This window comes from Rhagoletis pomonella, unplaced genomic scaffold (assembly GCF_013731165.1).
Source record: "Rhagoletis pomonella isolate Grant_MI unplaced genomic scaffold, Rhpom_1.0 Rhpom_scaffold_00002, whole genome shotgun sequence".
Lineage (NCBI taxonomy): Eukaryota > Metazoa > Arthropoda > Insecta > Diptera > Tephritidae > Rhagoletis > Rhagoletis pomonella.
Genome location: NW_023458556.1, coordinates 33,321,930 through 33,336,371, shown reverse-complemented (window position 1 = coordinate 33,336,371; position 14,442 = coordinate 33,321,930). Strand labels below are relative to the sequence as shown.

The window sequence follows — 14,442 nt, the reverse complement described above, 5'->3', positions numbered from 1 at the left end:
AGGCAGATGTTTGCGGGAAATTCCTGCCTAAATGGTAGCGAGACTACGTATTTTCCGTCTTCTCGTCTACAAGTTGTCTTCCGATAAAGTTCATCACAGTATTGGTCGTCTTCGTTCAAGCTTTTGTTTTTTGGTATGTCTTCGAGTTCCCAGAATGCAGTAAGTTGTTTGTTCAAGGCAACTTCGCTGTGATACGAAACTATATTGTTGGTTGGATTGGGTGCATCTGTGCATCCGGTTAATATCCAACCGAACACTGTTTCTTGGGCGAGAAGTGTACTGAGTACATTTTTCTTCAAGCCGCATAAAATAATTTGGGGATAAATGTCTCCGCCAAGTACGAGGTCTACTTCTTCATTCACGTAGAACCGTTTATCAGCTAGAACAAGACCTGGAAATGCCTGCATAGTCATAGCGCTGATATGACAGGATGGTAGATTTCCGGTTAGTCTTGTTAGGACGAGCACTGTTGCATGCAGGCTGAACAGTGGATCAACAGGGGATCGAAGTTCTATGCTGCATGCCTCTTTGACCTGCGCAGAGGTTGCATTCGTAATGCCCGAGACTTGGGCATGCATCCTCTTAGCTGGCAGGTTGATTCTGCGTTTGAGTCGTTCGGTTATGAACGAACACTCAGAACCAGAGTCAATAAGTGCTCGAGCAGAAAAATCTGTGCCATTGAGACGTATATTTACGCGAGCTGTTCCTAAGAGCACACCTGAATTTGTGTTAGCATAACAAGACTTAACGTCTTTGCTTTTATTGTTACGTGTTTTATTATTAAAGCTGCGCTTTGCTTGAGCCTGTTGAGAGGAAGATGCGGTGTTATTGGCAGGTTCCGGCGGCGTTCGAGCCGCTGTTGCCTTTGGCACATTTGTCTGAATGTGCAGGAGCGAGTGATGTCGCGAGTGGCACGTGCTGCAATTATAGGGGCTTGTGCACCTCGTCACGGTATGTGCAGCACTCAGACAATTCAGGCAACTGTTGTTGCTCTTTAAGTAATTAAACCTCTCATCAGGCGTAAGCTTCAAAAATTTGGAACAGCGGCGCAGTTTGTGCTCATTCGTTTGGCACATTGCACAAGTGAACTTGGTCACGCTTGCTTGGAATGCACCAAGTCTTTTTGTATGGGCTTCTGAAGGGTTTTTGGTGTTTTGCGGCTTTGGCGCCTTAACCGCTTTTGTACCCTTTAAGCCCGTCAGGGTTTCCAGGGTTTGAAACCTGTTAGATAGGAACTTGTCCATATCTTCCCACTTCGGTAAATCGCCTGTGTGGTCTATGGTTTGCTCCCATAGAGCCAAAGTGCTGTCAGGCAGTTTAGTCGAGCAAAGATATATAACAATTGCGTCCCAATTTGAGATGTCAATTTGATTACTCTTGAGGGATGACAAACAATTGTTGATATCACGCTGCAATCTTTTAATAGAGCTACCACATTCACTCTCCACTGAATTTAAATTGAACAATATTTTTAGTTGTGTGTTCACGAGAATACGCTTATTTTCGTATCGCTCACACAAATTTTCCCATGCTGTTGCGAAACCTTCATTAGTTATTAGGCACTTACTCACAATGTCTTTGGCTTCTCCTTTGGTTTTTTGGTTGAGGTAATATAGCTTCTCAACCGGAGTAAGCTCCTGATTTGAGATGTAGCTGGCCGTGAACATGTCTCGAAATGTTGGCCAAGACAGATAATCGCCTTTGAAAACATCCGTATCACACGGTGGAAGGTGAATATTGTGTTTTCGCATAGGCTTCTGTTCTACATCTCTTTCTTCTTTTGATAGTTTCTCAGCCTGAGCGGCCAAAGACGACATGCAGTTTACATAGCTAGCAAACGCGCCTCTATTAATTTTTCTGTATGTCCTCTTATCTTCTTGTGAAAATTCGTCCGAGGTATTGAGGGCATCGTAGGCTAGCTTTGTTTTCTCCCACAGAGCTTTGAGTTCTTCTTGCTGAATAGCAAGGACATGCTTATTTTGCTCTGACATTGACGAAGCAAGGAAGTCGGACTCGAACTCTGTGACTTCTTCTGCTAAGCACATAAATGAATCCATTTTTGGGATAGAGAAACTAGTTGCCTTTTATATGGAGTTTTTAAGCAAGATGCAGAAAATCGATTGAATTTGGAATCTTTTCGAAGATTCGATAATTTAAGCCAAATATTCACCGTATTGAAATACCAACCTCAGATATCTTATTTGATCGCACTTGTTGGCTAATCTTCAAATGAGAAATGCAATCAAAAATGCCAACTAACCAAAAAAAACTGCCAACTCTTGTGTTCAAACGCCAAAGAAGGAGAAAATGTATCCACAATTCAAAAAAGAAAGTCACGCTGATTTGTTGGTATATGTACATAAAAATTTATGCTCAGAACTTTATTTTAATATGATTTTTCCAACCAGGTGCGTGATACATATATCTAAATGCGTGCGTGTATGTTAAAACTCGCCACCCAACCGTGCAAAACAAAAAAAATATACGTGGGTATGTGTCTGTGTTTCTAGACCACCCAACAAGCAAAATAAACTTAAAGAAAGTTTTTTTTAAGTTTTCAATTATAAACATTAAGCTTACAAAACGTTGATTTTTTGTTTATAAAACGCTTGAAAGTAAGCGTAATATAATCGAAAAGGAACATTGGTTATAAGCGTAGAAATATAAACTTGTAATAAATGTTCAAAAGAAAGCTTTTAATAAGCGTAAAAGTGTAAACTTATAATAAAGGTTCAAAAAAAGTTTTATATAAGCGTATCAATATAAACTTACTAAAAATTTTCAAAAGAAAGCTTTTTATAAACATTTTTATAACCCTTTATTTAAAGATATTTCATTAAAACCTCATACATAGATTGCTTAACATCTAGAAACTAAACGAAATGCGAATTTTCCGCGGACTCATCTACAGTCGCGAAAATATAAATAGGGAATAGACATTTTAGCATACAAATTCACAATAACACATACAAATTAAGCATAAAAAAGTTAATTATTACATCTTGTTGCGTGCTTTCAATTACTTGGGGTTATTGGCAAATTGGAAAAGGGACATCGATGCAGCTATATATTGCGCTTTATCGCCGCCATTCTCATTGATGAACTTTTCTGAAAAAAATTTAATACGTTTTTAATTGAATGTTAAACTAAGAAAGGATAAGGGGAACTCATCATTTGAAGACTCGAATGCTCCACCATTAGCGCAGCGGGTCCTGGATTGGATTTTCTTGTTTTACCGCATTGGTTTTATTTAATTTTTTCTTTTAATAATATATTTTAAAAAACGTAAACACGTCACTTACGATTGAAAAAATTTTATGTTTACTACTTCATGTCGTTGGCATTTACATTTCAGTTATAAGTTTAAGTTATTTATAAACATTCGCTCTCAAAACTTATTAAAGGTTTGTTTGAAAAAACTTTTAATAAGCTTAATATTAAAAATGCTTATTTAACGCTTATTATAGCAAACTTAATTTAAGTTATTTTTAAAAACGTTTACTGAAATGCTTGTTGGGCAGTAACAAATATACTTATATATATATATATATATGTGTAAATCAAAAAAAACTAACAGATTGAAAACAAAAACAATGAAATAAAGTGACTTTGTGAAATAACGCAAGTGATTGATTTCAATTAAAGGGCTAATTAAAAGCAAATTACAGCATTGAGGTTATGTATCCTCCAAACAATGACAAGTGGTTCGCGCAAAAATATTTGTGCAACACAAGTAAATTTAGGTCAAACTAATATGGCACAGTGAATTTATTGTAGTGAAAATAAACGAAGCACGGAAATTAAATGCATGTTCGGCAATTAAATTTAAGTTAATGAGACAATTTTCACAGTCACGTGTGTGTGTGTGTGCACTTTCAACCAATGATAGCTATTGTCCCTCGCGGACGGACAAACTCAGCTCGGTGAATTTTTGAACGCACTCAGAAAGTTTGCTGTTTTCACAAAGTCACCCGCGTAATGTCTTTTTCACTCGAGTATATATATGAAATTTGAGGTAACGTGCGGATGGTAATTTCACTTACCAGTAGGCCGATTCTAGTAGTAATATTTGAAAAAGCACGGACTGCTATCAAGTTGTATGAATTCGCATTGGGATGCAAGTTTACCAGTTTATTTCAGTTTTCGTCAGAAGCTGTACACAGCAGTTGTAAGTTTTCGTATTAGTTTTTTATTGTGAGAATAAGAACTGTGAAGTGTAATAAAATGTCAACAAAAAAGTTCCTTCGAATGGAAGAAGTGATGGCTCTTTTAGAAGCAGATGACAGTGATGATGAAGAGGCTTCTGCTGTCAGAGCTTCATCTAAAGTCGATGTGGTATATATACCACCAGATGTGGATGAAATGAGTGATAACGAACAAATAGACGATGATTTAATCGATGAAAATATACCGTCTGCCGTAGACATTGCCGGCGAAATAGAAGTACAGTACGATTCGGGTGAATCGGAATTTGAGTACGAGCCCCCTTCAAAAAAATCGAAGAAGACATCGTATGCTCCAAGTTGGAAAAATCGACCTGAAGCTTATGAAAAAAGTCCAGTAAATATTGAAGATCAAATTGTTCAGTCGCTTGTGTTAAAACTGAGTGAGTAATTTAAAATTTATCTGAAAAAGCTTGATAATTGACTATCATTTGTATTCAGGCGGAAAGTCCCCAATTGAATTGTTCAACCTTTTTTTTTGATGACGCAATAGTAGAAATGATAGTGGATCAAACGAACTTGTATGCATCTCAGCAAAATGTTTTATTTTCCGTCGAGCCCCATGAAATTCGCCGCTTTGTCGGCTTTTTATTTTTTAGTGGATACCACAAAATCCCAGAGTGGAAAAAATATTGGTCCACAGATCCATCCTTTGGCGTCCAAATCATTGCGAACATTTTCTCGCGCCTCGTGCTGAACAGATTAAGCGATTTATTCATTTAGCGGATAATAGTAAACTCAACGCAGATGACAAGTTTGCCAAAATTAGGCCATTGGTTGAGCAATGTAACCAGCGTTTTTTGCAGTTTGGAGTTTTTGACCATAACCTATCAATAGATGAAGAAATGATTCCTTATTTTGGAAAACATTCCTGCAAAATGTTCATCAAGGGAAAGCCAATAAGATTTGGATTCAAAGCGTGGTGTTTGGCTTCTACGAATGGGTATTTGTACCAAGTAAAATTGTATGGCGGGGCATCAACCGGCTATGATAAACAAATAGGTTTAGGTGCTGATACTGTTTTAAGCTTATTGAAAGTCATTTATTCACCATCCTGCCACCGTATTTTCTTCGACAACTTCTTTACTTCTTACCACCTCATGTGTTTGCTGAATGAGAAGCGTTTCTTTGCAACAGGTAATACATTAATTTTCGTACTAAATACCGAATTCTTAAAAAAGTGCTTATAAAATTGTACAGGAACTGTTAGAAAAAATCGTGTTGCGGGTGCTTACTTACCAGAGAGAATGAAAAAAGGTGAAAGCTCTGTCGTGTTTGATGAAACAAATGAAGTTTTAGCGATTCGATGGAAAGACAATGCACTTGTAACTGTTTTCACAAACCATGGAACAATCGAACCATTTGCAAATGCAAGACGCTACGATGGCAAAGAAAAAGCGTATACTAATAACAAAATTCCAAACACAATTGCACAATACAATAAGCATATGGGTGGCGTGGACTTGCACGATAACGCTTTGGCAAATTACCGCATTGCATTGCGATCAAAGAAATGGTGGTGGCCCTTGTTTACGAATTTACTTGGTAACATGATGGTTAATGCTTGAAAGATTCACGTGTTAGTTACAACTCAAGAAAAAGAAAAGCCACTGTCTCAACTACAATTTCGTGCAAGTGTTGTAAATGAGTTATTGGTCTCCGTAAGAAAAGAAACGCAACTTCAATTTTCTGCATCCACTTCAAACCGGTCTACATCGTCAAATCTGAGAAATTTGAATAAAACAGTTCATTGCATAGAAAGAATGCCAGGAAATCCGAGGCGATGTGTTCATTGCCATACTCATACTCCATTTCAATGTGTTGTCTGCAATGTTTGATTGCACCAGAAATGATTTTCTTTGTATAAAAAACATGTCTTATAAATATTTTTTATCCACATAGTACAAAAATACAACTTTTGATTCAAACCTATACTAAAGTATTTACAATTATCAATAAACATATCGGCCCAGTGGTAAGTGGAATTACCATGCCATAACTCGGGAACGGTAGGTACCATTTGTATGAAACTTGAAACCTACCTTAATTAGACCTAACAAGAGCATCGTGTAAGATTTGAGCAAAATCGGTTGACAGGATCGGGTACCAGGCAATAATGGGTTAAAAGAGGTTCCAGTTTCCTCTCCTAATGTGTGCAAATTTAGACACCTGTTAATAAAATTAAAAACTGCCTGTTTACTTTTACATATCAAATTTGTCGCATAGAGCAAAATTACACATCAAATGTACTTAATTTTTATTTTTTAAAGGGACTGTATTTTTGCGTTAAAAACGTTTGCAACTATAAACATTTCGTGTGTGTTTTTTAAACATCTCATGTTAAAAAATCCAGTCTTAAACATCTTATGCGTATTCTTACACAGATTTTGTTTAAAATGAACACTTTTCAGTAGCATTTTTACATGCAGTTTTTAGAGAGTATAAAAAAAATGGCGGAACGAACACTGAAGCAGCACTGACGATGAAAAAACGGCATTGTGCCGGATGGTCTGAACAACTCTATTTGGAACTGCGGCAAGGATATTATATTTTTCACTGACACTGATAGGTACGGCACTGATATGTGTAGATAGACTTTTATTGTAAAAATCACCTACATACATATATGATTGATTTGAGGTCGATAAATAAAAGCAGATCTAATTCCGATTGCAGGCAACGTTTCTATTTGCGCCGCTGCTACTATTCTCCGATTACGGGCCGTTTGGCTTGACAAATTTCTTTTAGCTTTAGGCATTTTTAAACACTTCGCACTATTCTGTTATTTCAAAGATTTGTTTTATATTTAGTAACGAAATTCCACTTTGTATAAGCCAAAAAACTCAGCCTTTAACGCACTTGCTAATTTATCAACTTCGCCAAAACAATGTGCCGAATTCCCATGGTGCCCAACAAATAGACATATACTACGTTTATGCGTAAGCTATTTGCAAATAAAAATAATATGCAAATACCTAACTCACTGTTTATTCGATGGTGAAAAATTCTTTTTTGATATTGCCTGATTATAAAAAGGCAATAATATGACCATCGGAAAAGAAAATAAAGTTAAAAATGGCAACGTCTTGATTATAAAAAGGCAATAAGATGACCATCGAAAAAGAAAATAAACCTAAAAATGGCGGCGTCTTGCGCTTATTTGCAAATAGTACCACTAATCAATACTTTGCGTGATTTAGTTATTTGCAAATAAAAAATTAACTCAGCGTTTATACGGCAAATTTTACCATTTTGCAAATTGTTATTTGCAAATAATACGTGCGTATAAACGTAGTAATACATATGTACTATTGTGCATGCCACTTCAGCGTTGGAAAAATGGAATTCGGCTGGACAGAGGCAGGATTCCCACAAAAAACCGGGCTAAATAACTTTACCATATCAATTCTAATTTGAACATAGTTATGTACATATGTATGCATGTATTAAGTCTAAAAGCCTGATTATGGCAACTTAATTCAACTTAACGGAACGTAGAACTTGGATAATCACAATGAAACAGATTTCGACGTGGCATTAAGATAGGTTAAGTTTCAGCTGTTCAATTATAAGCAACACCCATTTAATATAAGAATTTTTAAGAGAGAGCTGTAAGTTACTTTAAGTTGCCACAATCAGACCATAACTCAATTGATTGAATGTTAATCTGCTTGTTGCATTTGCATGAAGCGAAACACACATTTCTTTGCTGTTATTTTTTCTGTATGCTACTACAGCGATGTAAAATAACCCTGCAAAAATTTGAGGACCAGGTGGTCCACTGGGTCGTGGTTTTAAAGTATGTGCAAAAGGACCAGGTTGCATACTAGTAACTTGTTATGCTGACCTGGACCACTTCAAACGCAAAAACCTGATATATGTGTTGAGAGTTTGTTAGTTTACCTGAAGTCCTTAAAGCAGTCTTTTAGTTATGGTCCTGACCAGATCCCCACTTGTTTTCTTAGAAATTGTGCTGATTATCTCTATGAGCCGTTAACAGCCTTATTTAATTTGTCTCTTAAAGAGGGCGTTTTTCCAACTGTATGGAAGGAATCGTTCATAACCCCCTTACATAAAAGTGGTAGCAGGTCTTCAGTGGAGAACTACCGGGGCATAGCTAAGCTTTCTGCAATTCCTAAATTATTTGAAGCAATTATAACAAATCGGTTGACGCATTCTATCACTTCAAGCATTTCATACAGTCAACATGGATTTTGCAAGGGCAAATCAACTTCTACAAATTTAATTGAATTAACATCCTATATCTCAAAAGCATTTAGTGAGAGCAAAACTGTTGATGTTATATATACTGATTTCAGTAAAGCATTTGACAAAGTGTGCCACTCGTTGCTCATCTATAAACTTGATCTTCTTGGTCTTCCACCTAATTTTCTACGTTGGATCTCTTCATACCTCTATGATAGATCACAAAGGGTATTGTTTAAAAATACTATCTCTGACGTCATTGATGTTACTTCAGGAGTCCCTCAGGATAGCCACCTAGGCCCGATTCTGTTCTTGCTTTTTATAAACGATATTTCTACAGATATAAAATTCTCCAAAATTTTAATGTATGCAGATGATGTAAAACTTTATAAATCGTACGTTTCAATTAAAGAAAGGTCTTTGCTACAATCAGACTTAAACAGCATGGCTTACTGGTGTAAAGTAAATCTTATGCCTCTAAATCTTAAGAAATGTAAAGTAATGTGCTTCTCGCGAAGAGCTGTTCTGCCAGTTTCTTATATAATAGGTAACCATAACCTGGAACAGGTATACAATTTTGTGGACCTTGGTATCACAATGGATCCTAAGCTTAATTTTAATCTTCACATTAATGTGACAGTCAACAAGGCTAAAGGTGTACTTGCATTTGTGAAACGATGGTCAAAAGAATTTAGTGACCCTTATATCACTAAAACCCTGTTTACAACATTAGTTAGGCCGATTCTGGAATACGGCTCGGTGGTTTGGAATCCAAGGTATCAAATTTACTCAGACAAGATAGAATCAATACAAAAACAATTCCTACTTTTTGCTTTAAGAAATTTCCGATGGGATTCTCAATATAGTCTCCCACCTTATACGAGTCGCTTAAAACTTATTAACCTTCCTACACTTGCCAGTCGCAGGGAAATGCTTGGTATAATTTTTATGGTTAAATTACTGACAGGCTCAATTTCAAGTCCGTCTCTTCTGGCTGATGTAAGCTTTAATGTTCCCTCACGCGTATCAAGACACTTTTGTCCCATATTTCTGAAAGCTTGTAAAACCAATTTTGAATTGCACGACCCACTCCGTTGCTTATGCCAGGATTTTAACTCTCACTCCAGCACGTTTGATATATCAGATCCGCTTTTCAGCATTAAGAGAGCGATACTCTCCTCTCTCAATAAGTGAATTATGGACATAAATACATAAAATCAGCTGATGAATTTAGTTCTGTAGCTGAACAGTTTTAGATCTCGACACTTAACAAACTCCTGCCTATCGTGACTCGGCATAAAAATTTAAAATATTGGTTCCGTACGTCATGCGGACTGCGCCCCTCGTGCGGATGGGCGGGAATGGAGGGTAAAAACCGTTGGGATTATTATTATTAAACACCTCTTCGTGCCCCATCGGCAACATGATTCGGTTGCCGAATGTGCCATGGTCCAAAAGGAGTAGTTGTCTAGGTGGTCCCATGTTATGCAGTGGTGGACTAAAAGTGGTCCCATGTTATGCAGCATTGGACCAGAGGTGGTCAGGTCCAATGACATCGCAATGTTAATGTAACCATATTTTCTCCATATATTTGGACCTTTTTGGTTACTAGTGTTTGTTACAAGGTAGCGTGGTCCTGTACTAGTATTTAACCTAGTCCCACTTTTTGCAGGGAAGATTTCTGCTGCGCAGCGGCAACTGCTTTTTTAATGAACTTCATATTCAGAGGTGGGCACTACCACAAACAAGCGTGAGCTAAAAGTGAGAATGTGTTAGTGTACCTAATTCATTTTGCATGCTGTCGTGTTCTCATCGCTGCGCTCTCGCTTGTATACGTACACGCGACGCTTACGCTCTTTTAGTACCTGCTAATTCTCTGCCCATGCCTGTTCATATTTATGAAATAAAGGTGTAGGGTTTGTATTTGTGTTACTGTCTTTTATTGTACTGTGTCAATTTCAACTTTGTGATTTTAAAAATTTTATACTTAAGTGATTTTTGTAGTTCAAACCATGATAAAAACATAGCAAGGTAGAACCGTTCTCTCAATTTGTCGGCCATGATTTTTTTTTGAAGTTTGCCAACTTTTTAAAATCATATAAAAGTGAAAATAAATAATTGAAATTGTTCGAAATTGTTGTTGCTTGAGATTGAAAATGAAAATGTATGTGTGAGTTTGTGAGTAAATTTAAAAATTAAATTGTTTGGAAACGTCAAGAATTTTAAAAGTGACTCTCAGCGGTTCAGCGGTTCTACCTTACTATATTTGTATCATGGTTCAAACATCAAATAGAAAATTTTCATTATTCAAACCATGATACAATAATTTTTAGAAGGTAGTTTCACTTCAAAATTTTTGACATAAAACGTGTCTGTGACAAACACGCAATGTGGCCACTGCTACGATATAGAACTTGGGGATTATCGCTTGTTATTTTAGATATTTTTTAACAGAACATGTAAAGATTTATATGTTTCATAACTGATCACTTAATTTTTAATATAAATATACGTATTTTATACATACATTTTTGCCACTGCTAATCACATGAATAAAAATCATAAAAATGAAAATATAACAGCAATATTTCTTGTTTATAATGGATTAGATCTAGATTAGTCTTTCCATTGCACCACAACTTATTGGTCAGAGCGATTAAGCTGGTGTAGTGTGCGCACCTCCATACATCTTCATGTACATATTTCAAGCGAGCCCTATCATTTAAATAGGCGGCCGATAAAGTCTGTGGTGTGCGGTGGCTCTTATAGCTGTGTCCTTACATCTATTCCGTGTGTTGCAATATCCACGAAAGCAGCAGTTAATTTTTTATGAAGAAAATTATTACAAAATATTCGAAAATTTCTCTACTTATATGTTTGGCTTTTCTTTGTTTTATTTTTCCAACGTCAAAAGCTGGATTTTTGTTTTGAAAAAGTTGGTACAACAAAAAATACGAAACACGTTTTCTGTCAGATAGCTAACATGGCGGATAAGAAGAAGAAGTGAAACTACCTTCTAAAAATTATTGTATCATGATTCAAACTTTTCTAGAATTGTTTACAACGGAAATTAAAATAAGTTTTGTTATTTTTATTTAAAATAAATACCATTTTAAATACCTACAATTGGCGATCCTGCCAGGAACAGCGGATTGGAAACATAGAACAGCAACAGCAACATATCACCGCAACAACGATGATTTTGTTGATGTGAGTTTGTGCTGCGATGGACGAAAAATCAAAGCACATAAAGTGGTGCTTTCCTCCTGCAGCTCATATTTCAAAGAAATATGTAGGGATAATCCACATCTGCATCCAATGATAATTTTCCAATTCATTAAGTTCGAAGATCTCACCTCAATAATAAAGTTCATGTACCAGGGAGAAGTTAATGTATAGCAAGAAGCTTTGCAGTTCTTCCTACAAACCGCCGAATTGCTTGCTGTGCAAGGTCTTACTTCCGAGGAGAAGGAGAAACTAAAGTTGCCTTCAACACCTATCATTGATGAACAAAAACTTACTAAACCATCCCCAGCACAATAAGAGCCGTTAACGATGTCGTGACTTCTACACAGCCTACACAACCTACTCTGCAAACAATCGAAATATCAACTGCGAACATTTTGCAGCAACCGCAATCTCAGCAAACTTAACAACAATGGCATGAGCAGCAACTGCAGTATTAACGCCAATATCTTTGACAACAACAACAACAACTAGAGAATTTACCTAGTGAAGGTGCTAACAATTTTAGTCTTACTGGTGAGCTGCATTGTTCTCGTTTTTTTTTTTAATATACATATACTAAATAGTATAATTTTAACACTTATTTTTGTTAGAAGTGGAAACATAAATAAATCGTTTGTAAATATCCTATTAATTTTTATTTTAAATATTTATTAAATAACTAACAGTTTGTAAAAATTGTAAACACTCCTTTTAGAGATTATTTGTGTGAAGTTATCATAATGTTTCGCTCACCCCCACATGATACACACGCATCTACACGGACTAATAATTTAAATGACTCGCTTATAGATTTGAAAAACAACTATTTTCAAGAGGAGTTGGCAAATCCTTATGCTAGTCAATATAATAATGAGGTGTATGCAACCTCAGTGAAGCTTCCGCAATTTTGGACAAGTTGTCCAGAAGCTTGGTTTGTTCATACAGAAATGCAATTCAACATGAAAAATATTACACAAGATACTACAAAATATGAACACACAATCACAGCGCTTCCGCAAGAAGTCATAGTTACGATATTCGATTTCATTCAAAATCCTCCGCATAACAACAAGTTTTCAGAATTAAAGAAAGTCTTAATTGAAAGGCATTCTTTAAGCGAAAATAAGAAATTAGATAAAATTTTGTCAGATTCAGAGATGGGTGATCGTAAACCCTCTGAATTTTATCGGTCGCTCATGTTGCTTGCAGGTTCCAATTTTAGTCAAGATATTTTAAAGAAACTTTGGCTGAGAAAATTGCCAAAAAATCTTAGTGTGATATTAGCTAGTACCAATGATATAAATGAATTGGTGAAACTAGCTGATAATATTTGGGAAGTGATTAATAAAACCGAAATAGCAGTTATGAATAGTTTTCGAAATTCTAAATCACAAGACACAATTATTGAGAATTTGGTTAAAACGACGAATCTTATGTGGGAAAATTTTCAAAAACTTTCCTTTGAATTAAATTCTATTAAGCAACAAATTAATCAAAATTTTAGATATAGATCATATAATAAGAATTGTTTCAGAAGTCCATATAGAGGTAGATCAAAATCTCGTGATAGTCAAAATTGGTTATGTAGATACCATTACAAAGTTGGTGATAAGGCTCAGAAAAGTCAACAGCCTTCGGCTCTTTCTAAGAATAAAAATTCGTCAAACTAAAGTCATCCGTTGTTGTGGCGACAAACAACGGAAATTTAGACATTACCACGCGTCGCCTATTTATTTTTGATAAAACAAACAAACTAAATTTTTTGATTGATAGTGGAGCAGAAATTTCTATACTTCCGGTTAAAAAATTCCCTCATACAAAACGTTCTTCAGATATAATACTTACTGCAGCCAATGGTTCAACGATTCCAACGTATGGTAAAAAGATTTTAAATATAAATTTAGGTTTAAGACGCGAGTTCCCATTTACGTTTCTCATAGCTGATATTGCGAAACCTATTATTGATGCAAACGGTCCCTTAATTGACATGAAATGCAAACGTTTAGTTGATCAAGTAACAAGTCTTTCAGTTTCATGTGTAACATTTGTAACATTTCGCTTCCAAAAATTTTCGTTGTAGAGAACAAGTATACAAGATTGTTGAAGGAGTTTCCTTCTTTGATTGCTGAACCAGATTATTCGAAACCGGTCAAATATTCTACCGTTCACAGACTTTTTACTGAAGGAAATCTGCCATTCTCCACGCCAAGGCGCTTCGATCCGATTAAATTTAAAGTAGTGAATTTGATTCTTTAGTGAGGACAGGGATTTGCTGACCTTCAAATTCTTGTGTAGCATCTCCACTGCATCTTGTACCTAAAAAAAAAGAACTGAATGACTGGCGTCCTTGTGGTGATTTTCGGAGACTTAACGCTGTGACTGTACCGGACCGTTACCCTTTACCTCATATCCAGGATTTCAATATGAATCTCATAAATAAGTTTACATTTCCGAAATTAGGTTTTGTAAGGGCCTACCACCAAATTCCAATGGCAGAAGAGGATATCTATAAAACTGCATTAACGACACCTTTCGGTATGTTTGAATTTATACGAATGCCTTTCGGACTAAGAAATTCAGCGCAAACTTTTCAAAGATTTATTAATGAAGTAGTTTTGTTTTTACATATATTGATGATCTATTGGTTGCAAGTGAAAATGAAGAACAGCCACAGCAAATGAAGAAGATCTCCGTATACTTTTCCAACGCCTAACAGAGTACGGGTTAAATATCAAAATAAGTAAATGTACTTTTGGTGTTACAAGTGTTGACTTTTTAGGACATA

General features: G+C 35.9%; 1 protein-coding gene across 2 annotated transcripts in view; it reads right to left on the bottom strand.

Annotated features, from left to right (window-relative positions):
• The window catches only part of LOC118733479 (broad-complex core protein isoforms 1/2/3/4/5), a 40,138-nt gene that overhangs the window by 23,974 nt on the left and 1,722 nt on the right, over positions 1–14,442 (bottom strand). The window lies entirely within an intron of this gene.